The 24386-nt window shown below is 38.8% G+C and overlaps 1 pseudogene; it reads right to left on the reverse strand.

The window, feature by feature from the left end:
* LOC138154736 (ubiquitin-conjugating enzyme E2 C pseudogene) overlaps positions 1-24386 on the reverse strand; it is an 81681-nt pseudogene that overhangs the window by 54880 nt on the left and 2415 nt on the right.

Genomic DNA, 24386 nt, shown 5'->3' on the forward strand with positions numbered 1-24386 from the left:
ACACACACACACACACACACACACACACACACACACACACACACACACCCCAAAAAGTAAGGCAAATGTTTTTTTTTTCCATGTGCCACATACTGAGGTGCTTTTCCTCACCACCATCAGAAGGTAAGAGCCTTTCATTATGTTAAGGTGTCCTAGTAACTATTACAGAAAAACTTAAATGAACAAATTACATTCTCCCACTTTTTTTAGTCACCCTAGAAAGTGGTTCACAATTCACATCCTCAAACAATCCCCTGCTACCATCTGGATAACATCCACATTGGCAACTCTTCTTACTACTCAGTTGGATTTAGCATATATTAAGCACCAATGATCTTACTGGCACTGTACTAGGTCATAAGTTTACAAAAAAATGAAAGAAGACAAGGTTTCTGACTTCAAGGAGTAGTGTTAACACAATGGCTTCACAGTTCCTTAACCTCCTTAGTTCCAAAACCCTTCATTTCCACTTCATGTAAGCCTTCCTCTAGCACAACTGCACCTTTAAACTGTATCACTTCTAGAAACTACTCCACCATAAATATCTTGAACTCAAAAATCCACCCCCAACTATAATCTTTCACTTATCAAATGAAAATTCAATAAATTCTATTCCTAGAATTTGCAGAGTTGGATAGAAATTCAGAAGTCATCTAGTACAACTATATTTGAAGCTTTACAATATATGGATAACCCAAGTGTCAGAACCTGGTGTCCTAGATTCAGTATTTTTGGAGAGAAGAACATATATGTAGATATATAATTTTATTTTTATATTTTAAAATACATTTTGCTGATGCCTTTTTATTGATGTTGGTCAGTTTTCAGAACTCTCTCTCCCTCTTCCCCAATTAAACCCCGCTTTGTGACAAAGAAAAATAATGATACAAGATCATACTCATTCATTGAGAAGCAGAATGCTATACTGGATAAAGAGTGTTAGTCTCAAACCCAGGAAGACCTAGCTATATGACTTCAAGCAAACCATTTTTCCTATCAGTATTCCAGAAAGATCTTCAAGACTCTAAACTGGAGAGAAGGTGCTGACTGACATCATTAAAAGGAGCTAACCTCACCAGGAACTCTCTCCAGCAATGAAATCATAGGTTTAGTCCCTTATTCCCTGTTAAAGTATATAGTCTCCTGTCCTGGTGATCCCCTATTTGTCTGCCTTGAGAATTGAGGTATGCTACATTATATGTTCCCCAAGACTCTGGGTTCAGTCTTGGGCACTCTGTAATATTAATTTCTGTGGCTCATTTTACCCCCACTCAGAATTCCCTCCAGAAAAATCAGTCTGGTTCATGTCTCTTAAAGAGCTTCTAAGGGTCCTGCAAGCACTCAGGATAACAAAATCATTGACCAGAGAACAAGTTTATTAAATGCAGTAAAGAAAAGAGACGGAGTGGTATAAAAACTTGTTTAGTAAAACAATATTTATTTTAGTAAAATAATATTTATTGTTCCTTTAGGCGAACTTTATTTCCCTTCCCCAAAATGATTTAGTCACAATACTCCCACCACTACCACCAAAAAAAAAATCCTGATACATTTGATTTAATGGAAAAAATCTGCATTTCACTGTTTGCCTGCTTCTGTCTCAGATCTGCTCACTCAATTGCTCCAGCCCCTGTGCATTAACTATCACTCCATCACTTTCTCTTAGTCTGTATCTCATTTCCAGTATGGTCCTATAACTCCCTAATTCTAACAACCATATGGCCACCAGCCATCACAAATCCTGCCATTCCCATCTTGGCCATGGAATTTCTTGGCATTCACCTAGCAGTTCAATTTCTTCCTTCAGCTGGCTCCACATTCATTGTGGCCACATTCCCTGGAAGCCCTGTCTTCCTCTTCCATATCCTCCTCGGCCTTCCATCCCACACAAAGAAGGAGGGAAATCTTTTGATATATATTCAGGACACGGGCAAAAGTACATTGAACAATCTGAAGCATGATTCAATGGTAAGAGGGTAATGTTTTTAAAATATTTTAGTTCCTCCACATCTGAATTGAAATTGATTTTTCTTAACTTCCACACATTGGTCCTAGTTTAAGCCCCATGAAGTAAAACAGAACAGTCTGGTATCTTTCACATGCTAGGCCTTAAACTATTTCAAGATATTATATTTTCTGTTACCCAATTTTTAAATGGGTCTTAATATGACATAGTTTTCATACCTTTATCCTGGTCAATCTCTTCTGTATTCACTCTATTAATGTCCTTCTTAAAATGTTGCCACCCCTGACTAAATCAGTCTAATGTTACCAATCCTTCCACCTTTTAAGAGCCCTTTCTCCCTCACTTCCACAAAACTCACTTACCAGAGGGTCACTCAGTTCACTACAGTAGTGCCTGCTTCCAAGATAATGGTCATAAACTTGGTGCCATTTATTACCTACTATAGAATTCACCTCTATTTCAGCAGCTCCTGTTGTTTGGTACTTCACAATGATCCTCTAAATCATAGAGCATGTAGATTTTATGTTGCCTATTATCCCTCATCAATCCATGTCTCATGAGTATGAGTAGCTTATGAAAATAAAAGAGGAACCTTAACAATTTATCTCCCAAAAAGGGATAATGAGCTTGGCACCCTCAAGGAAGAGTTTGTTTTGCATGACTATACATACTTGTAATTGGTTTGGGGCTTTTTTTTGCCTTCTCATTGGGTGGAGGGACAGAATTAGGAGCTAAAAAAAAGAAATAAGAAATAAATAAAAATAATTTTTAAAATACAAATTTAGAAAAAGAAATGGAGCCTAGGTATTTAATGGCCACTGGCTAGCTCCCCAACCTGTGATATATAAATGATACATAAAGAAAGGATGAAAGAAGGATTGGATCTCTCTAAAATCCATGGTCCTTGTCCTAGTTATTTGAGCTGCTCTGGTGTGGAAGATGAAAGATCCAGATATCTAACAAATTGAATTAAAAGTAGTTAAAAGAGTTTGATGTGATGTAGAACTATCAAGTCTGGGGGCAGCATCACACAGTATTATAGTTGACCCCTTTCCTCCTCCTATTGTGTCCTAAAAATTGTTGCATCAAGACCCAGCAACCTCCCTAATTAAGAACCAGTGGTATCCCCCATCCTTAACACCTCTTCCCTTTATCCCTAGGTCTTTCTAATTAGGTTTTATGAATTCCCTTGGATGAACTTGGGTGAACTCCAATAGCCTGGTGCATTGATGATCTCATTGATGTGACACTCCCTCTACTGATGCAAACCAAAATCCTTTCATGTCTACCAATCCTGTGCAATTCTTGTCTGTGTCCTTCCATAAATTCATCACAGGGGGTCACCCTGACATGTTCAGGGAAAACATGCAATCTAACTGCATTACATGAATCCCAATGGAACCTCTGGGCAATCTCTCAGTTATCACATTGCACTCACTACCTGACAAGTCCATTTTTTTCTGATCGTTTTTTTTTATGTCATCCTTTACGCCCCTCTTTGTAGTACGCTCACGCCTACCACGTGCCTTGGTATTTCTTATAGGTGAGTCTCAACTTTAGTATTCTATGACACATACACATATTCATATAACATGAACAGAATACTGATATATTTTAAATGGGCCCATATTTCAAGGTGAAGTTTAGGGTCATTAAGAGAGTCATAGTTTCCCAAAGGCAATCCGACCCACTGATTAGGAGGCCTCATATTCAGTTTTAAGACCACTCATTCTCTATTTGAAGTGCTTGTTCAATATATGTAGTAAGGGCTAAATTGTATGGGTTAACTGCTTATCATGCAATAAACAACAGAAGTGGCTCCCTGTTAATTCAAGAATCAAATATAGACTGTTCATCTTGGCATTTTAACACCGTTTAATACCTTCACTGTCCAGCTTTCTTTCACATCTTTCATAATCTAGCCAATTTATTTTTCTTAATGCTCCTCATTCATATTCCATTTTCTACCCTTTTGCCTTTTTACTGACCATTCCCCATTCCTGAAAAGCATTCCCTCCTCATCTCCACCTCTTAAAATTTTTATTTTCTTGAAAGACATAGCTCAAATGGGGCTTTTACATGAAGCCTTTCTTCATCTTTTTTTGTTGCTAGCTGCATCTTTTCTGCGCCTCCCTCAAAATCATCATGTAATTACTTTTTATATACCTTTATCTGTAAATGCTGATGGTCCTCCTTTGAAGGCAGGGACTGGTTCACTTGTGTATGTTGATACATTGCCTGGCATATAGTAGGCATTTAATAAATGCTTATTGAGTGCTTTATGAATTGGAAAATTTTTCATTCCCTTATTTTTACTGTGTGGATATCTAAGCCCAATTCTTTTGAATGATTATGGATCTAATTTAAGGTAGCATACAATGTTCTAGGGCTTGATGCAATCAGCATGACATCATCTACAAAATAATAGCTCACCACTTGGGGAACACACCACCTATGGAGAATTCCTCTTCAGTTTAGACTTTATGTTAGACATCTTCCAGGACAGTGGTAACCATCTTTGGTGAATACGTCTCCTTGTTTTATATCTCACTTGGTATTAATAATTAAATGGTTGTCAAAATCATCTCTGTTGCACTATTTTTCAAGGAATCTTGCAGGATTTTATCATATGAACATGAGATATATTATTAGAGGAGACCCTTTTAAGTGATGCTTTTTCTCTAATCAATTTTTTTAATAGTCAGTAAGAAATCTGCACAGTGGGATACTGTAATCGACACCTTTCCATTAAGGGTATCATTGTTTTATTGTGGGTAAGACAGCCCTTCCTGCCTACAAATACAGTATTGAATATGGCTGAAAATCAAGCTCTCTTTTCACCTGTGGCCATGTATACTGACAGAGGAAGCTGGTGCAGAGAATATAAAGAGAGCATGCCTGTTGTCATGGCAATCAGCCTAAGGTTGGTGTAGAGTTCTGAACGGGGAAGAGAAAGAAGGGACTGAATGGCTCATAATCCCTTGCTGACGCAGATTCTCGATTTATGAATGTCAGTCTGCAGCTACAAGGCCAGAAGCTTTTAGCTTTCATCTTGGTACCATAAGGACAGACTGACACTATGCAGAGTTTTTAGACCACATCCAACTGAACAATGGAGAAGGTATAATAAGCACAGACTGGGCTCCTATCTTCAGTAATAAACAAGATGTTTCCTATCTTTGGCATCTGAAACTGTTTCATATCTCCAGTATATAATACAATATATTTCATGTAGTAAATGCTTAATGTTGGACTAAACCTCAAGATCCCCCAGGAAGTCTGAAGCAGAGTCAGAAGAGGAAGCCAGGCACTCTGACTCTTCTTATTGCTCCGAATCTCAAGCTCTTTCTGTGTATAATGTATGTGTTAACAGATCTATTATACTGCTAAAAAATTTCCTTTATGTTCCATATGTTCACATATGACAAAAAATGTCAATCAAATATATCTCTAGGCAATTTAAAAATAGATTGTTTATTTAACAGCTTGATTTGTTTTCCAGGGGTCCCAGGGATAAAGAAGAAGGTATTAACAAACCAAACTCGTGTTATATATATTTTATGAGGATAAATAACAGACATAGGGCTGACACAGAGGGGACTAGGGTTAAGGGACTTAGCCATAAGTTTTAGTCAGAGGCAGAATTTGAACCCTTTCTTCCTGACTTCAAGGTCAACTCTTCTAATTGGTCTTCCAGCCTTAAGTCTTTCCCCACTCCAATTCATCCTTCACTTAATTGCCAAAGTAATTTCCTAAAGCAGAAGTCTGCCAAGGCAACCCCCCACTCAGCAAATTCCAATGTGCCCTTACTACCTCTATAATCAAATTTAAAGTCCTCTTGGAGGAAGCTAGATGGCTCAGTGAATAGAGTGCTGATCCTGGCCTCAGACACTTACTAACTGCTTGATCCTGGGCAATTCATTTAATCACTGTTTGCTTCAGTTTCCTGTTCTGTAAAATAGGAATAATAATGGAACCTACCTCAAAGAGTTGATGTGAGGATCAAATGAGACAATATTTGTAAAGCCCTTAGCAGAGTGCTTGGAATATAGTAGGTGCTTGCTACATGCTTATTTCCTTACTCTGTTTTTAAATCACCCCATAACCTGGCCCCTTCCTACCTTTCTTCTTAGACCTTATTGCTCTCCAGCCCCCTAAGATACAGCAGTACTAGCTTACTTGCTGTCCTTCAGACATGTCACTCCATCTCCTCTCTCTGTTCCTTTTTACTGGCTCTCCCCTAATTCCTGGAATGTTCTCCCTCTTCACCTGACGCCTTTTCCTGCCTTTCTTCAAGACTCAGTTCAAATCCCACCTTCTGCAGGAGGCTTTTCCCAGACTAGGGAATAGTTTCTCCACCTCTGAGATTACCTTCCACTAGTGATTAATGTGCTGCTGCTCTCGCACCATAAGAATGTGATATCCTCCCAGGCAGGGACAGGCTAGTATGATGTGCATAAGGTACAATATCTTATACTTGGTAAGCATTTAATAAATATCACACTGACCTCTTCTCTCAAGTCCCTTGCCTCCTCATATTACTGACTGTGTCCTGCCAAGTCTAAGATTTGGCTAAGTCCTATATGTGTGCTGATTAGGTCCACTACAAATTTGTGTTGCATAATGTCAACTGGAACCTCGAAATCATTCCATACCTCCCTAATTAATGCATTTATCCTGCTTGTCACAGCAACTCTTGCAAACCTTTTCATTCCTCCTTAAATCTCCCATTGTTCCCCCTCCGCCACCCTCACAACTGAGAATTTTGCCTAATATTCTAACTAAAAAAAATCAAGGTCATTCACTGTTAGCTCCCTCTTCTCCCCTTCTCCTCATCTCATATCACTCAGAAGCCTTCTGCCACTATCTGTTCTTTTGCCCCTGTCTCACACGAAGTCCAGAAAAAGAGGTGCTGAGAGATTGAATTATGGTGATGATCAAATGAGGGTCTGAAAAGGGATTAACAGGAAAGATATTGTGGGGAGCTGTGCATAGAATCAACAAAATTTGGCAACTTACTGGTTATCAGCCTGGGGAAATCCTGCCTTGTTTTTCTCCACCGCTAGTTTTTCAGAATGAACAGCCTCAGCCAAAACCCATGCTATTGTTTTTTGAACTCACCGCTTAAACTAGTTCATACTTGGCCCTTCTCCTGCAAACTTGAGAGTATATGGTTTCTGGCAATACCTTCCCCCTCATTCCAGTTATCTACTTATGTTGGCAGAAATGAAATCCTCTAGCTGTTGTAGGGCTAGTTTTATCTCTGTTTTAAGAAAGATTTATCCCTAATATCTCTAGTATCCTTTCTGGGCTTCCTTTTGTAGATGGACAAACAAGTCAACCTCCTTTGAAAATATTAGGTTTAAAAGCACATTTTAGCATCCCCTGGAACTAAGTCAACCATACTGCTCTCAGAATAATTTACTCCCTACTTTTTTCTAGCCCCCTATTCATTAGCAGGGCTCTAATATTTTATACACTCTAATAGCTCAAAGAAATGTCTAATATCAATGAACACCAAATATCTTTTGTTAGCTTTTCTTTTCTATTCTTTGTATTCTTTTCCTTTAAGTAATAGGCATGATTTGAAATTTGTTTGTTTTTACTTAGTATATACCATTCTGTGTACATGCTATATGCCTCCAGAATATTTATTTCATATTATTTCCCTTCATGCATAATCAGTTCAAAAAAACTTGCCAGCTCAGTGTTCCTTGCACTTGGTATTCTCTCTCCCAACTCCATGTCTCTTCTACAAGTAGCTGCCATGTCTAAAGACTGTTGCTCATCCTGATTCCTGCCTTGTAGAATTCCTAGCTTCCTTTTTGGCCCATTTCTGATACCACCTTCCAGTTATGGCTTTTTCCTGATCCCTGTTATTAGCACTCTCTTAAAAATTTCTCTGTATAAATTTTATATTTACTTATGTACCTGTTGTATCCCCTAGCTTCATGAAAGTTCAGATAATTTCAGGTTTGCCTTTCTATCCCAAGCAAATATCACAGTGTCTTAGTTGCTTAATATTTATTGACTTGAATTGGTCTCTTCCTCCCTATTGATCGTTCTTTAGACTACAAACAAAAAGTACATAGGAAATATGTCAATTATCATAGGATTTAGAGCTGGAAGACACTTTGGAGGTCAGCAAGTCAAACCCATTCCTTTTACAGAGGCACAGGGAGATTAGATGATTTGTCCAATGTCATGCAGGTAAAAAAAAATGATGGAGACTACATTTAAACCTCGGTTTTCTGACTCTGAATTTAATGCTTTTTTTAGAACTTACAGCCCAGTGCTTTTCTTGTCCTCCCTCTTCTTCCCTCCCTGCCTCCTAATCTACTCAATAAGGGGCTGGTAAGGCAAAGTCAACCAGCTCATATATGTATATATATTTTAATAAATTTCACTGTATAAGATATCTAAGGAAGGTTAGAAATAAGATAGTTATAACTGTCATTCAGATCCAGAGACTATGGATACAATTTCAGTGTGGGTACAAATTAGCTTAAAAGACTAATTTGAGACTAATAGTCTTTTTGTATATTACAATTAAGTTCACTTTGTTTTTCACTACATTTGTAATGCACAGAATAAAAAGAGACCAGTCTTAAATACAAATGGCAAATTATCAGTCGGGGAGCCTGATTACAAGACTGAATGCAGCTGCTTACTTTTGGTTGCCATGGAGTCCTCATACAACATCCCACTGGCAATTTTCTTTAAATGCTTTGCTTGTACAAAAGGCGAGCCTTTTTCAAATGAGAAAGGCTTTACTATAAAGCATAGGCTTCTTAGATTTTTGGCAATACATATATACAGATACAGAGGTAATGCCACTTCTCAATTATTTATGCTGAGGAAGGGGAGCACTAACCAGTATAATTCTAGAAAGTTTCACTCAGGCTCATTCCTTGTTGTCATGGTCACACCTGAGTCATAGACAGAGAAATCAAAAAAGGAAAAAGAGCTGTGAGGCAGACTGTGGTCAACAATAAGATTACTAAGAAGGCAAATACAATCTGCTTCATTGACAAGTAAGAGGTATTACTATATAAAAGGAAAGAAGCTGCTTGGTTGTTGTTACATCACCATTTGTCTCTCTATCCCAGGCTGATAACAACTATCACTGTCAGCCTGACCATCCTTCAAATCCAACTGGCTGCTGCAATCCCTCAAAGGAACATGAATCAGTAGTTGGAAGAACACTTCATTTCTCCTATTCTTTCTTTTCTGGCTTCATGGCCTCCCATTGAACTTCATACTCTCATTTGGCTGACAACCCTATTAGACTGGGGAGATAGTAGGATGGTTAAAAAAAAGAAAAGGTCAGAAAAGAGATTGCAGCCTGGATTAAAGAGAGAAAACAGGTTTTTCAGCAGAAAGGAAGTGAACCAAGAATCAAAGAATGCCCTCCTGGGGAGTACATTGGGCAGGGAAAAAGACTCCCATTATTCATGGATAATCATATGCTGATTTTGTATTGGTTTTGTCATTTGTTGACTACAGAGTGTGACTCACATTTTCTTTTGTTACCTGCATAATGTCTGAAAAATGAGCTGCAGTGCAGTGTGGTCAATCAATCCACAAGCATTTATTAAGCATCTACAAAGTGTCAGAAGACCTATTTAAATTCCAAATCACTTAACCTCTTTGAACTCTCAATTTATTCATCTGAAAAAAATAGAAACAGTAATACTTGTATTATAATCCAAATCAAATGAGACAGACAATGTGTTGTTAACTACTGTGCTGTACTTAAAACACTACATAAATGACAACTATTATTAACAGGATTCTGGGCACCATCCATGTTGTTTGATTTATTGATAAAGTTGAGGCTTAAGTTGCGATTTTTTAAGCCAGAGTATCTCTGGCTACCTAGAGTTGGGGGCAGAGAAAAGTGGTGGGTGGAGAGGGGTGGGAGGAGAGCAGTCAGATCAAGGAAGTGAGTTAGTCCTCCTCAAAAGGGAAAGAAAACATCCAGTAACAGGGAGAGAAAATTATTTCCTGATTGATTATATCAGAGATGTTCAAAAAGTATGTTTTTTCAGTTGTGTCTGACTCTTCATGACCCCATCTGGGGTTTTTTTTGGCATAGATAGTGGGGTGGTTTGCCGTTTCCTTCTCCAGCTCATTTTACAGATGAGAAAATTGAGGCAAACAAGGTTAAATTACTTTCCCAGGATCACACAGCTAGTAAGTATCTGAGGTCAGATCTGAACTCAGGATGAGTCTTCCTGAGTCCAGGCCCGGCACCCTATCTACAGAGTCACGCAGCTGCCCTGTTCAAAAAACATGTGGTCATAAATTAGTTTTGAGTATCATTGTTGTTGTTTATCTTTCATTCTCAAAGAGGAACAATGACATCAATAGGGTGATGTCTTGATTTGCAAGTGAATTGGATTTAAGTGGGTCAGAGCTGTACAAAGTTATCAGCCTCACTCTTTTCTTCAGAGTCATCAGAGTCCAGTGGCAAGGTATAGGTCAGGATGACTGACAGTGGCCCACTATTCAGTGAGAGACCTTAGTCTTTTTAAGCTAAGGTCTTTCCCAGGTCTCAGTTTGTCTGAGGCAACACCCATTCAGTGATTAAAGGCTAGGACAGTAAATCCACCCCCACTGGAAGCAGAGTCTTGCCTTGACAGGGAGTTAGAAAGTCAAGTATTTGGCTGGGAAGATGAATAAACATCTGTAGAATCTTACTTTGGTGACAAAGAAGATCGAAACATACAACCAGAAGAAGACAACAAAATCAAAGCTCCTACATCAAAAGCCTCCAAGAAAAATATGAATTGGTCACAGGCCATGGATGAGCTCAAAAAGGATTTTGAAAATCAAGTAAGAGCTGTAAAGGAAAAATTGGGAAGACAAATGAGAGTGATACAAGAAAATCACGAAAAATACTGAAGAGAAATAAATCCCTAAGGGTCGCATAATGACTTGAAAGATCACAACTTACCATCATCTTGGTTGTATAGTATTTTTATTTTGCTAAACATCTCAATTATATTTTAATCTCATTCTGGTAGTGCTACAGGACTCTGCCCCTACAGAATTTTAGTCCATGGCAATTTGTCCTTTCTCTGAACCCTTTAAAATTTGTTTTCCCAACATTTAGGCTGCATGTCAGACTATATCTGCTTTAATCTATCATAAAACTTACAAGAGAGTGGCTACTTTTCTCCAATATTAGTATTATTTCCAACCTAGCAACTAGTTCCTCTCTGTTGGGGAGAATCAGATCCAATATAGAATTTTCCCTACTTGAATCTTTCACCTTTTTTTTCTTTCATATTTCTTTTTTCTTGTGACAATGTATACTCCTCAAGGACACTAACCATGTTCTGGGTTGGAGTATGGAGTAGCTAAAACTTAATACCATGTATAGAAGGGGAGGAAAAGTGGCTTAGATAGGTTGCTTTGCTCCTACTCCATCCTAAATAACATTATTTCCTGTTCAAGTATAGTAAGGACAAGTACTGCATCAATGCAGTTTCATGCATTGTGGCACAAAGATATTTAATTCTGGCAGACTGTTGATGCAGGATACTATTGCTTTTATTTGAAGTGGACAATTAAATTCATACAACATTGCATTCAGGAGATTTAAACAAGGGATGATCTTTTTATAGTTGCATTCTTTCTTGTACTTCTTGTTGTTGGAATACAGCTCCGTTGTATTATTAGTAGGCAGTCAAAATATTTTACCCATTTATTGGTAGTGGAAAAGGGGAAGTAGTAGTGGGAAATGTTTAAAAAGGGGGGGTGGCAGAGTCAAGATGGCAGAGCAGAAACAGGACTTCCCCACAGCTCCCGCTTCCACCTCCTCCAATTCATGTGAAAAATGACTCTAAAGAAACTTTAGAGCTACAGAACCCACAAAATAACAGAGAGAAGCTAACCTCCCAATGAAGACAGTCTGGCAGGCCAGCAGGATGGTGCCAGCTCAGCATGCTGGGAGCCCAGCCCAGCCCTTTGAGATGGAGGTTTTAGCCTCAACCAGCCACAACCGGGGACTTCAGATCACCAGAAGCTGTGGCAGTTTCCACAATTATCAACCTATAGATGCTAAGGACAAAGTGAGAGTTCAGTGCAGTGTGGACTTTGGGAACCAGGAGTCCAGGAGTTTGGTTGGGGCTTTGTCCCCTGGAGGGAGAAGTGGGTAAGGCGTGGCAGCCATGCAGCCACCACCACATGGCTACTTCAGAGTTCCTGGCCTGCAGATTGTAGGGGCACCAAGCAACCAGTCTGAGGAATAATGGCTCTTGCTTTAACCTGCTTGGATCTGGATCACTGTCTAGGGTGGAGGTCCTGGGGTGCATGACCAGTTTGCCAGAGTATGTGGAGGCTTCAGAGAGGTCAACCAACTAATAGCTCCAGCAGCTGAGAAAACCCCAGTGATTTGGGACAAAGCTCCCCTCTCTGGTAGCAGAGTTCTACTGTGGCAAAAAGCTCAAAAGTCAAGTAATTGAGTGGCAACATGAACAAACAAAGCAAGCACAACAATCCAACTCACCCTACAGGAGAGTAGGGGGGAAGGGGATGAGAGGGGGAATGATGGAAGGGAGGGTAGGCTGGTGGGGAGGGAAGCTGGAAGCACCCACTTTTGAAAAGAAACAGGATCAGGGGCAGCTAGGTGGCACACTGAATAGAGCACCGGCCCTGGAGTCAGGAGGACCTGAGTTCAAATCGGGTCTCAGACACTTAACACAAAACTAGCCGTGTGACCTTGGGGAAGTCACTTAACCCCAACTACCCTCCAAAAAGTGAAAAAAAAGGGACAGGATCAAAGTAGAGAATGGAACAAGTGGGGGTGGGATAGGACGGAGGGAAATATAGCCAGTCTTTCACAATATATCCACTATGGAAATGTTTTACAGAGCTATGCATGTACAACCTATATTGAATTCCTTATCTTCCCAGTAAGGGTGGGTGAGGAGGGAGGAAGGGAAAGAATCTGGAATTCAAAGTTTCAAAATCAAATATTTAAAATATATATATACATATACATATAATTATTATTTTACATGTAACTGGGAAATAAGATATACAGGCACTGGGGCATAGAGATATACCATGTGTAATGCCAAGCAAAGGTGACTTCACAAGGTTCAAAATACCAGCATAGCTGCTCTCTATTTTATTCAGTGACAAATTAAGAACAGAGAAAATCAAAATATAGCATAATTCAAAATACAGCATTCACCAAGTATAATTCAATCAAGTACTACTCCACCCCTGGACATTACATTCATTTAATCAATCACAAAGTCCCTCTTGTAAATACTACTCCACCCCTAGGCTGTACATTCATTTAGTCAATCACAAAGCCCCTCTTCTCAAATGGAAATTAGTTTCCAATCATAAGTAAAGTACATTCATTTATTTAATCACAGAGCACAAAAAAGTCAAAAGTTCCCCACCCTTGGATCACAACTGAATCTACCCCAGAGTTATAACAAGCTTAAGCACAGCATTTAATACCCAAAGAGAAGTATTTTCTTCATCTTGACCCAAGGCAAGTTCTCAGAAATCTTTGTTCCTGGGGAGACAAAGCTTAGCAAGGCCACAAGATACATTGCCAGTGTCTTCATTAATTCATTCTCTGTCTGCAGAACAGTCCTAGGACCCCTGAAAACGTTAGCAAAACCCTCTTCCAGGATTTCTGTAAACATACAAGAAAATCCTTCTTCAGGGCTTCTGAACCAACAGCAAGGTTCCAAGACCTCTGCAACAAAAGCATTGTCCTTCACCAGTGGACAGAATTCACTCTCTGCCTGCAGAACAGTCTCAGGAGCTCTGAACCTACAGCAAGGTTCCAGCACCTCTGCAACAACAGGACTGTTTTTCAGCAGTGTACGAATCTGGCAAAACAACATCAAAACAGACAAAGTACCAGCATAACTGCCATGTCTCCTCAGTCCTTGGCAGTTCTAGGTGGCAACTCTCAAAAGTCCTGGGCAATTCAAACTGGCCCTCAGCAACCCTCTCCATCTTTCTCTGCCTCCACGATGCTGCTTCCAAAAAAATCTTCTGCCTCTCTCTCTCTCTGCTTGTGTCTCTATAAATTTACATCACCAGCTCCTCCCAGTTCAGCACTCTCTTTTCACATCAACAAGTCCACCCCACAAATGGGATTCACAAGCTCTGGATTTTAACACAATCAATCCAAAAACCAAGCCAATACAGGGGAATCTTTAAATTCCATTACTATTACAATGTGCCCTACTGAAAAGTCAGAGCGGGGATGGGGAAAGATATGGGAGAGAGAAGATTGGGGGAGGCAATATTCAGTGGGATCACTGTTTTGGGATGGTGGGTAGGGCAAAAATGGGCAGCAAATTTGTAACTCAAAATCTTGTGGAAATGACTGATGTAAACTAAAAAATAAAAATAAATTTTAAAAAAGAGGGAAAGAGGATGAAGCTGCAAGCTCCATGAGGGCTAGATTCTTATTGAGGTCTTGCATCTACCCTACTATCTAGCATAGTGCTCTGCATGCACTTATTAAATGTTTATTAAATTCTGCTGATAAGTGGAGTCCAACAGAGCATATAGCAAATAGTGAGTGATAAGGTGAACTCCCAGAACATACTGTGAGTGATATGGGAGTAAATTATAAAAGCATAGTTTTAAAGCTAGAAGTGAATTTAGAAGTTATTTAGAACAGCTCCTTCATTCTACATATGAAGAAACAGCCTCTGAAAGATTAATGGACTTACCTGAATTTACAAAGGTTATTAATGGAAGAGCCAGCATTTGAACTCAGGTCTTAGGAGCATAGATTTAGAGATTGAAGAGACCTTAAAGGCCATAAGACCAAGCTGCCTCATTTCACACATGGAAAAAAAACCCTAAAACACAGAATTTTAAGTGTATTGCCCAGGGTCACACAGGTAGTAAGTCTGAGGCAAGATAGAAACCCAGATCTTCCTGATTTTAAGTCCAGTGTCTTTTCCATGATAATAGATTCTCTGACTCCAAATTTGGGCTTTTTCCATTGCACCAGGTGGCTCCTGCTGTATCTCAACAGGAGGACAAGGTGTAGGATAGTCTGATGCCACAGTTAATAAAACAATTTAAATATTCAATAATTAGCAAAGCTTGAAAATGCAAGCATGAAGCCAATTAAAGACTAAATGTCAGTTATGAATGTGTGTTTGTTTCCAAATGGTATATGTTACTGTGAATAGGATATTTTTGAAAGATAAGGAGGGGAGGCAATGGCAGACTCCCAGAGCTCATTCCCTTCTCCCCAGAGAGCCAACATAGCACAGACCAACTGAGTAATAGCTATGAGTATTCCCCAGGCTACATGTTTCTAAAGAGATATGTGACTCTGGCAGCAGGAACTGCTTAAGGGAAGGAGTTTTCATCAGCTGTACATATAGAACAAGGAGCATTCTTATTTAGAGCACTCTTAGGGACATAAGGAATAACTACTTTTATTAAAGCTATCCACCAATTACCGTAAAAATACTTTGAAGGAAAGGTTATGGTCTCAGAAGGCCTTATCAGTCTTATCTCAACTTCTGAGCCTTTCATATACCTTGTTATCATTTTGATGTTTTCAGTCCCCAAACATCCTACAAAGCCACAAATGAAAGGGAAGGATACCATTAGAGTACAAAGACAGGAGGATGGCACTCTGGCTACTAACAAAGGGCTACAGCAGCAAGAGCACACTTCCATTTAATTTACTTCTATTCTGTTCTCCATAAAGGCATCACATTTTATCTCTATTTTGTTTAGATTTTCATTGTTCCCAAACCAGCAAATAAAATAAGCTTCTAGAAGTCAGAGTATTTTATTTTTGTCTTTGTATCCCCAGCACTTGTCATATAGCAGGAGTATAATAAATGCTAAATGACGCATACACCTGGGAAAAACACTTTGTTTAAAATCCTTCGGTAGTTCCATATTATCTATGGAATAATGCTGAAACAGTTGCCAGATTAGGGCAAGTAGGTGGCATAGTGCATAGAATGCCAGGCCTGGAGTCAAGAAGATTCATCTTCCTCAGTTCAAATCTGTCTCAAACATTTACTAGTTGTATGACCCTGGGCAAGTCACTTCACCCTGTTTGCCTCAGTTTCCTTATCTGTAAAATGAACTGGGGAAGGAAATGGCAGACCACATTGCCCCACCCCCAAAAATGGAACACAAAGGGTCAGATGCACCTGAAAACAACTGAATAACAATATTTTCCTAGTGTTCAAGGCCACCACAACCCAATACCACCATAACCTTTCAGTTTCATTTCATATTATTTTCCTTCATGTACTCTTTCTTTCAAATTAGTTTACCCTTACATCCTAAATGTAGCCTTAACTTTCCAGCCACTGAAACTTTGCTCATATTCTTCTCTTTTTATGAAGTATCTTCTCTTCTTTGTATCTACTAAATTCTACTCTTTTGTTAACATCTCAACTTAAATGTCATCTCTTCCACAAAACCTTTCTTGATTCTCCCCTCAGGTTTTACATACAGGATTGTACAATATAACATACGGTTAATAAGTGCCAATTGTTCACAGTGATAGAGATATAAAACTTTAGGTAAGATGGGGTACCTTCCTTCAGGGTGTTCACAATCTAGTATAGATATCTAAGGCCAAGACAAATAATTAGAATAACAAATGATGAGGACATTAGACAAATGCAAAACAAAGTGCTATATGAGAACTGAAATAATTCAATATCAAATAAGAGGATAATACCCTACACTGTAACAGCCTAGAGAGCTAAGGGAAATGGGGAACTAATGAGGCTGCTTGATTTCCCACCCTCCTTGGGAGATGGTAAAGTTTGGGCCACAGGCCTTGTAAAGACCAGCTTTTCCAATCCTGGTTTGTTTGGAGTCTTTGCACAAAATGAGTATCTGGTTGGACCAAACCATCTCCCCTGTAATGAAATGTTAGAAAATACACTAAGCCTTTTCAAGTTTTCTAAGTCTAGAATCTTATAGGACTCACCTGAATCTATTATTAATCAATTTGCATTTCTTTTCCTTTTTTTCTGCAAAAACCCACTCTCTCTCCTCACCCCCATACTCATCAATTCTTTTGAAGAATACTTCCTACCCTAACGCACATATATCTTTCTTGTGTTGAAAGAGACTCAACTATTTCCTGAGAATATATTCTAAAGTTGTTTTGAATAAGAAAATAACTAAGAAAAAAATGATGTGTCTATAATAGCCTAGAGAAATTCCATAAACTAGAGCCCAAACTCTAAAACTAAAAAAGAAATTAATACTTCTACTAGGTTCTTTGCTAGGTGTAATCATAAAATGGAAAAAGTTGTTGTAGAGGCTGCATCATTGGCATTATGGGTTCAGAAATACATTTCAAACTTGTTCAGAGTGCCTTAGTATTCTCTAGGGTTATTTTATGTAGGAGCATCTTACTGGTTCAACAACAGGAACTGTCCTGTTCCCCCACAGCACCTACCACATATCTTAGCACACAACTGCTATCTCTGCTAACCTACTAATCAATCTCTGCTAACCTGAACTGTCTTTGAAACTCAATGAGAATTCGTGGGACTCTAAGCAACATTGCCTCTACATTTGTATCCACTTGTAGACCTGCTACTACCTTTCTCCCAGAATTATCTGCAAAGAAACATCTGGTGGTGAAGCTGGGTTTTAGAAACATTGTGTAGTATCAGGAACCAGCCTAAAGAAACCTCAAAGGGTGAAATACACTGGCACTGAGTCAACGTTGCTTTTGGAAAAAGGCAAGACTAAACACAGGCTGCATCACAAACGCCGTGGAACAGTGGGAAAAGTATATGATTTGGAACAAGATAATTTAAAAATCCCATTTTTTTAAGCAGTTGGAGTTAAGTAACTTGCTCAAGGTTACACGGCCAGTTATTTCTGGGTAGGTGCTAACTATCTGGGCCCAGATTCGATCCCAGGTCATCCCAACACTGGAGCTGGTGATCTTATTCACTGAGCCACCTGGCCGCCCCAAAAAATCCCAGTTCTTATTACTTCTGTGTAACCTAAGGGCAAGTCACAAAAACTTCCCTGCACCTCTATTTTCCTTATTTATAATATGGGAAGATTAGAACAAAACTTTGTTTAGTACAAGGCTGAATAATACCTTGTGAAACCTGCTCTAAGGATGCAGAAATACTACCACAAAAATAAATTGCATTACAGACCTCTATCCTTTCCTAACTTGCTTATTTACCCCAACACCTTTATATTTTATCTTGAGTTCTTTGAGAGTAAGGGCCCTTTTATACCTTTCACCTTTTTTTTCAAAGTAATGCTTTGTACTTTTATTGATTTATGAACTCCTATTTTTGTTTTCTTGTGTTGTGCTCCCCATCCTCCAACCTTAAAAAAAAAGCTTATCTCATTTTTTTTCTATTATCTTCCTTTCTTCTTACCACACTCCACCTTGCATCTATGGAACTCTTCCTGTAATTCCAACCCTCTTCTAGCAATCCCCCCCCGAAAAAAACCCTTTCTGTGGTGTTTCATCCTATTGTTCAGTCATTTCAGTCACATCCAAAACTTCAGGAACCCATTTGAGGTCTTCTTGGCAAAAATACTGAAGTGGTTTGCCATTTCCTCCCCAGCTCATTTTACAGATGAGGAAAGGGAGGCAAACAGGGTTAAGTGACTTGCCCAGGGTCACAGAGCTGATGTCTGATTTGAACTCAGGAAGATGAGTCTTCCTGACTCCAGGCCCAGCACTCATCCCACTGTGCCATTACTTTAGATCTGTGAGTACAAACATAGGTTTATTTGTGTCTGAGGATCAGTTTCTATATATGTCTGGTTCAGCTAGGGCTACCATGCAAGTGGCACTGCCTTAATTTTTAATTCTTCTGCAGACTGACTCCTGCTTTATAAAGGGAATGGGGGGGGGGGGGCCGAGTCAAGATGGAGGAGTAGAAACACGACCTCCGAGAGGCTCTGGCTTCCACCTTCCCCACCCAACATAAAAAGGGGACTCTGAACAAACTTTGGAGCTGCAGAACCCACAAAATGACACAGAGAAGTTAACCTCCTGCTGAGGATAGCCCGGCAGGCAGGCAGGAATCGGTCAGCACAGCACTCTGAGAGTTGAGCCCAGGCCCACATGAGCCAGAGGTTTTAGCCCCAGGGTGGGTTTGACCAGCTGCTGGCCAGAGGGATTCCAGATCAGCAGCAGCTGTGGCCATTTCCAGAATTATCAACACATAGATGCGAAGGACAAAGTGAGAGGTCAGTGCAGTATGGTCTTTGGGACCCAGTAAGTGGGAGTGCGTGGCTTTTGCCCCTGGGGTGAGAAGCTGCTGAGACTACTGGCACAGCCAGCCAGCACCACGTGGCAGCTTCAGCTCCTGGCCTGCAGAGTGTAGGGGGACCAAGTGACCAGTCTGAGGGGTAATTGCTCTTGCTTTAACCTGCTTGGATATGGATTGCAGTCTATGGTGGAGGTCCTGGGGTGAGTGACCAGCTTGCCAGAGCATATGGAGGCCTCAGAGAGGGCACCCATCTAATACTTCTGGCAGCTGAGAAAAATCCCCTGTCTGGTGGCAGAGTCCTACTGTGGCAAAAAGCCCAGGGGTCAAATGACTGAGGGGCAACATGACCAGGCAAAGGAAACAAAGCAGACAGAAGATTCCAACATTTAAGGAGCAAAGCATGGAACAGGAGGAAGACAGTGAAGTCAGAACTCCTGCACCAAAATCTTCAAAGGAAAATATGAGCTGGTTACAGGGCATAGAGGACCTTAAGAAGCAGATAAGAGAAGTGCAGGAAAAATTGGGAAGAGAAATGAGAATGATGCAAGAAAATTACTAAATGACAGTCAACAGTCTGACTGAGGAAAATAACACCTTAAAAAATAGACTAACTCAAATGACAAAAGAGGCTCAAAAAGGCAATGAGGAGAGGAATGCCTTAAAAAGCCAAATTTGCCAGATGGAAAAAAAATCTCAAAAGTTCACTGAGGAGAATCATTGCTTCAGAATTAGATTGGAGCAAATGGAAGCTAATGACTTTATGAGAAATCAAGATGCTGTTAAACAGATCCAAACAAAGGAAAGAATAGAAGGCAATGTGAAATATCTCATGGGAAAAACAACTGAACTGGAAAATAGATCCAGAAGAGATAATTTAAAAATCACTGGACTACCTGAAAGCCATGATCAAAGTAAGAACCTACACATCATCCTCCAGGAAGTTCTCAAAGAAAACTGTCCTGATGTTTTAGAACCAGAGGGCAAAATAGAGGTTGAAAGAATCCACTGATCACCTCCTGGAAAAGATCCCAAAAAAAGAAAACTCCTAGGAATATTATAGCCAGGTTCCAGAATTCCCAGATTAAGGAGAGAATATTACAAGCAGCCAGGAAGAAACAATTTGAATATTGTGGAAACACAATCAGGATAACCCAGGATCTGGCAACTTCTACATTGAGGGATCGAAGGGCTTGGAATATGATATTCCGGAGGGCAAAGGAGCTGGGATTAAAACCAAGAATCACCTACCCAGCAAAACTGAGTATCACACTTCAGGGGAAAATATGGTCATCCAGTGGAATAGAGGACTTTCAAGCTTTCTTGATGAAAAAAATCAGAGTTGAATAGAAAATTTGACATTCAGATACAAGAAGCAAGAGAAGCATGAGAAGGTAAACAGGGAAAAGAAATCATAAGGAACTTATCAAAGTTGAACTATTAACATTCCTACATGGAAAAACAATAATTGTAACTTGTGAAACTTTTCTCAGTATGAAAATAGTTGAAGGGAATAGAAATATATATATATGTCTATATATGTGGGTATATGGGCATATGAATACATATGTGAATGTGTATATACATGCTTACAGATAGAGGGCACAGGACCAATTTAACAGGAAGGGATGATACTTAAAAGGTGAAATTTAAGAGGTAAGAGAAAAATATAATGAGAGGAGATGGGAAGAGACAGAATGGGGTTAACTATCTCATATAGAAGAGGCAAGGGAAAATGGTTACAATGGAGGGGAAGAATAGGAAGGCAAAAGGGAATGGGTAAACCCTATTCCCATTGAATTTGGCTTGGGGAAGGAATGAAATACACACTAAATAGGGTATCTCACACTACAGGAGATTAGGGGGGAAGGGGATGAGAGGGAGGATGATGGAAGGGAGGGCAGGCTGGGGGGGGAGGGAAGTTGGAAGCACCCACTTTTGAAAAGGGACGGGATCAAAGCAGAGAATAGGTGGTGGGATAGGAGGGAGGGAAATATAGTCAGTCTTTTACAATATATCTACTATGTTATTGTTTTGCATTAGCCACACACGTACAACCTATACTGAACTGCTTATCTTCCCAGTAAGGGTGGGTGACAAAGGAGAAAGGGAATGAATTTGGAATTCAAAGTTTTAAAATCAAATGTTTAAATATATATATACACACTATTATTAATACTATTTTACATGTATTTGGGAAATAAGATATACAGTCACTGGGGCATAGAGATCCACCATGCCCTACTGAAAAAGTTGAAAGGGGTATGGGAGAAAATATGGGAGAGAGCAGATTGGAGGAGGGGATATCCTGTGGGACTGCTATTTTGGGGCGGGATAGGGGAAAAACAGGGAGAAAATGTGTAACCCAAAATCTGGAGGAAATGAATGATGTAAATCAGAAAAAGAAATATTAAAAAAAAGAAATAGAATGGGAAAGGGTTTTTGGCAAGTGTTAGAAAGTTCCTTACTAAATGTTCTACTGAATACTGTGGATGTGAAACTGTATCATCACTAGTCATGTGAAACAACCTTGGAAACAAAAGAACTCCCTGAAAATCTGCTAGTTGCTAGCTATGTGACCTTGGGCAACAAATCTAACCTCTTTTAAGAGATTCATATTAATCATCTATAAAATAAGTATAATTAGAAATTTGAAGAAATGTGGAAAATTTTGTATGAACTTAAACATAAGCAGACCCAAGAGAATATACAAAGTAACTCCAATAATGTAACTGAAGAGATAACTCAGAGTAACTAAAAAACCAGCAAAAGTCCCAGAGAAAAGATAAGGAAACATGCCTCCCCAGTCACAGCAGACAGGATTACTAGAACAAAATATTGTATACAATGTCAGATATGATCTCTGTATCCAATGTTATTGTTTTGTTATTTTTATCACAAGGGAATACAATAAAGCTTGTACTACCCCTACAGGGTGCAGAAGATTAAGTAAGATACCTGAAAGTGATTTGTAACTATAAAGAATTATATAAATGTTAACTTATTACTATAATGGCTACTTGGAAGTGAATGAGCAGATGCTGCACTGAATATACAGTTGGAGATGGAAGGGCTGTCATTATTGAAATATTGGGCTATTGAGAAGGCAGCATAATATGTTCAAATATGTATTTCAGTTGTCACCACAGAGCTTTGGGAAAAAGGATCACCTGGTACCGCAGCTGGGTTTTAGAAACACAGTAAGTGTGCTATCAAGAACATACACAAGGAAACCTCAAAGGCCTAAGTTGTCAGAGGGCATAAAGATTGAAGGTGGGATAGCAGGGAAGGACTGCCCAGTGAAAACTACTTTTATTTCAAAGAATGGATAAAAGTACTGGACCAGAGAACGTAAACTACCAATAGCAGTAGTTTTCAGGTGAGATGGTAGTTATCTAGAAACAGGCAAGGATGTAATGGTCAGACCGTAAATGAATCTCTTATTTAATACCAAATAGTTTAAAAATCACGTCACTTAAAAGTAATGTTTATTTACCACTAGGTGGCAATAATACAGGCTAGATTTCACTAAAGGTAAATCAGAAATCATGGGCAAATCTGGACAAAATTTCTGAGATTTTTAGTACAGACTTTTCATTTCAAATAAATTAAAGTTTTTTAAACTACTGTCATTTGTTTCTGTGAACTGCAGCAGTTCATGCAACAGATATAATTTTTAAAACAAATATTTCATTATAGATCCTACTTTAAATCCTACATATGGTTCATGGAAATTCAAATGGCAATTATGGAAGGTTAGAAATGTCTGTAAGAGGCTTTTAGAGGTCTAAGAAAGGCACTATAAGGATGAAAAATATGTAGAGAGAAAGCTAAATATTACTCTTAATGACTAATGAATTGAAGGATAATTCTTTAAAACTTATATCCATATTAGGATCAAACCAAGAAGTACCAATTTCAATACAAAGACACTAATTTCAAATTACAAACTCTTTAAAATAAAACACATATAAGTCTTTTGAATGCTTCAGCAATATTAGGTAAACATACTGAGTTCACTATGCAAACTCTTTGCAAAATCCTGAATGACACAAATTAAAAACCAATAGAAAGAAACATCTCTTCCCTCAGTCTTTAAAACATACATAGAGTAATCAAATTCTTTATGATCTGGAACTTTCCAAAACAAATTGTTTTCTTCATTAATAGGATGTAAACATATGGCTTATTTAAAATACTCATTTCACCTTTCCATTTTAGTTTCCTTTTTTGTATTACAAAGAAGGGGAGAGAATTTTTTTTTTTAACAGATTGTGGATAGTATCTCAAAGTCTCACAATGACACGTTTTGATAGCTTTTGAATTAGGATGATGTTCCCCCAAACTATCCTGATAGACAGTCTCTGGGGGTAGGGATCTGTGCTCTGATTTCAATGAATGTTTAATAAGTGTTCTTGGACTGACAGGCTGTCCTTGCTACAATCTGGTAGGCTCATTGAAAAGAGGCCTATTTGTTTTCCTTTATATAATACCCTGCATTTACTATGGACCCAGGTGTTTAGCAAAATTCTCAAATATACTTAACTCTCATTTATCCACAAATGGGGTAGGAAAATCTTGTTCTTCTCTCACCTATCAGAATCTATTTTCCCCAAGCAGTTTAAGAGCAAGAGAATACAAAATTACCCAACAATTCACATTTCCAGAACAACCTTTCCTCCTCCCACCTTCATTAATGTTAAAGGGAATAATAACTTTAACTTTCTGAGCCTAAGAAAGAAATCCCCAGACAGCCACTCCTTCCCTTATTATTGTGAATAATTTAGAATTAAGTGTTAAATATAATTATTACTTACTTTGGATCTAATGCTTTATGATAGATTTTTCTTCACCCTGAAAACCTAAATAAATAAATAAGACAATTGTTCAAGATGGCAGTAATTACTGGCATGAAGGAAAGACAACTATAACAGCCCCATGAATCAGGCAAAAAAATTATTCTGGGTGTAAAAAAAGGTGCTCAGTGACTATTTGTTACTTGTAGAATCTTGCCATTAATACTTAGGGAAATGCCACTTGGTCAAAAATAAGGAATGGGACAAGTGATAGACACATAAATTTTACATACATATATATATATAATATAGGTACAGATTTATATATCATCTCCTGATTATCTGCAGAAATGGAGAGGGAAAATAAAAATAATATAA

Source organism: Petaurus breviceps, unplaced genomic scaffold (assembly GCF_028583685.1).
Source record: "Petaurus breviceps papuanus isolate PSGF00001 unplaced genomic scaffold, PetGlider_PUasm1.0 91133, whole genome shotgun sequence".
Lineage (NCBI taxonomy): Eukaryota > Metazoa > Chordata > Mammalia > Diprotodontia > Petauridae > Petaurus > Petaurus breviceps.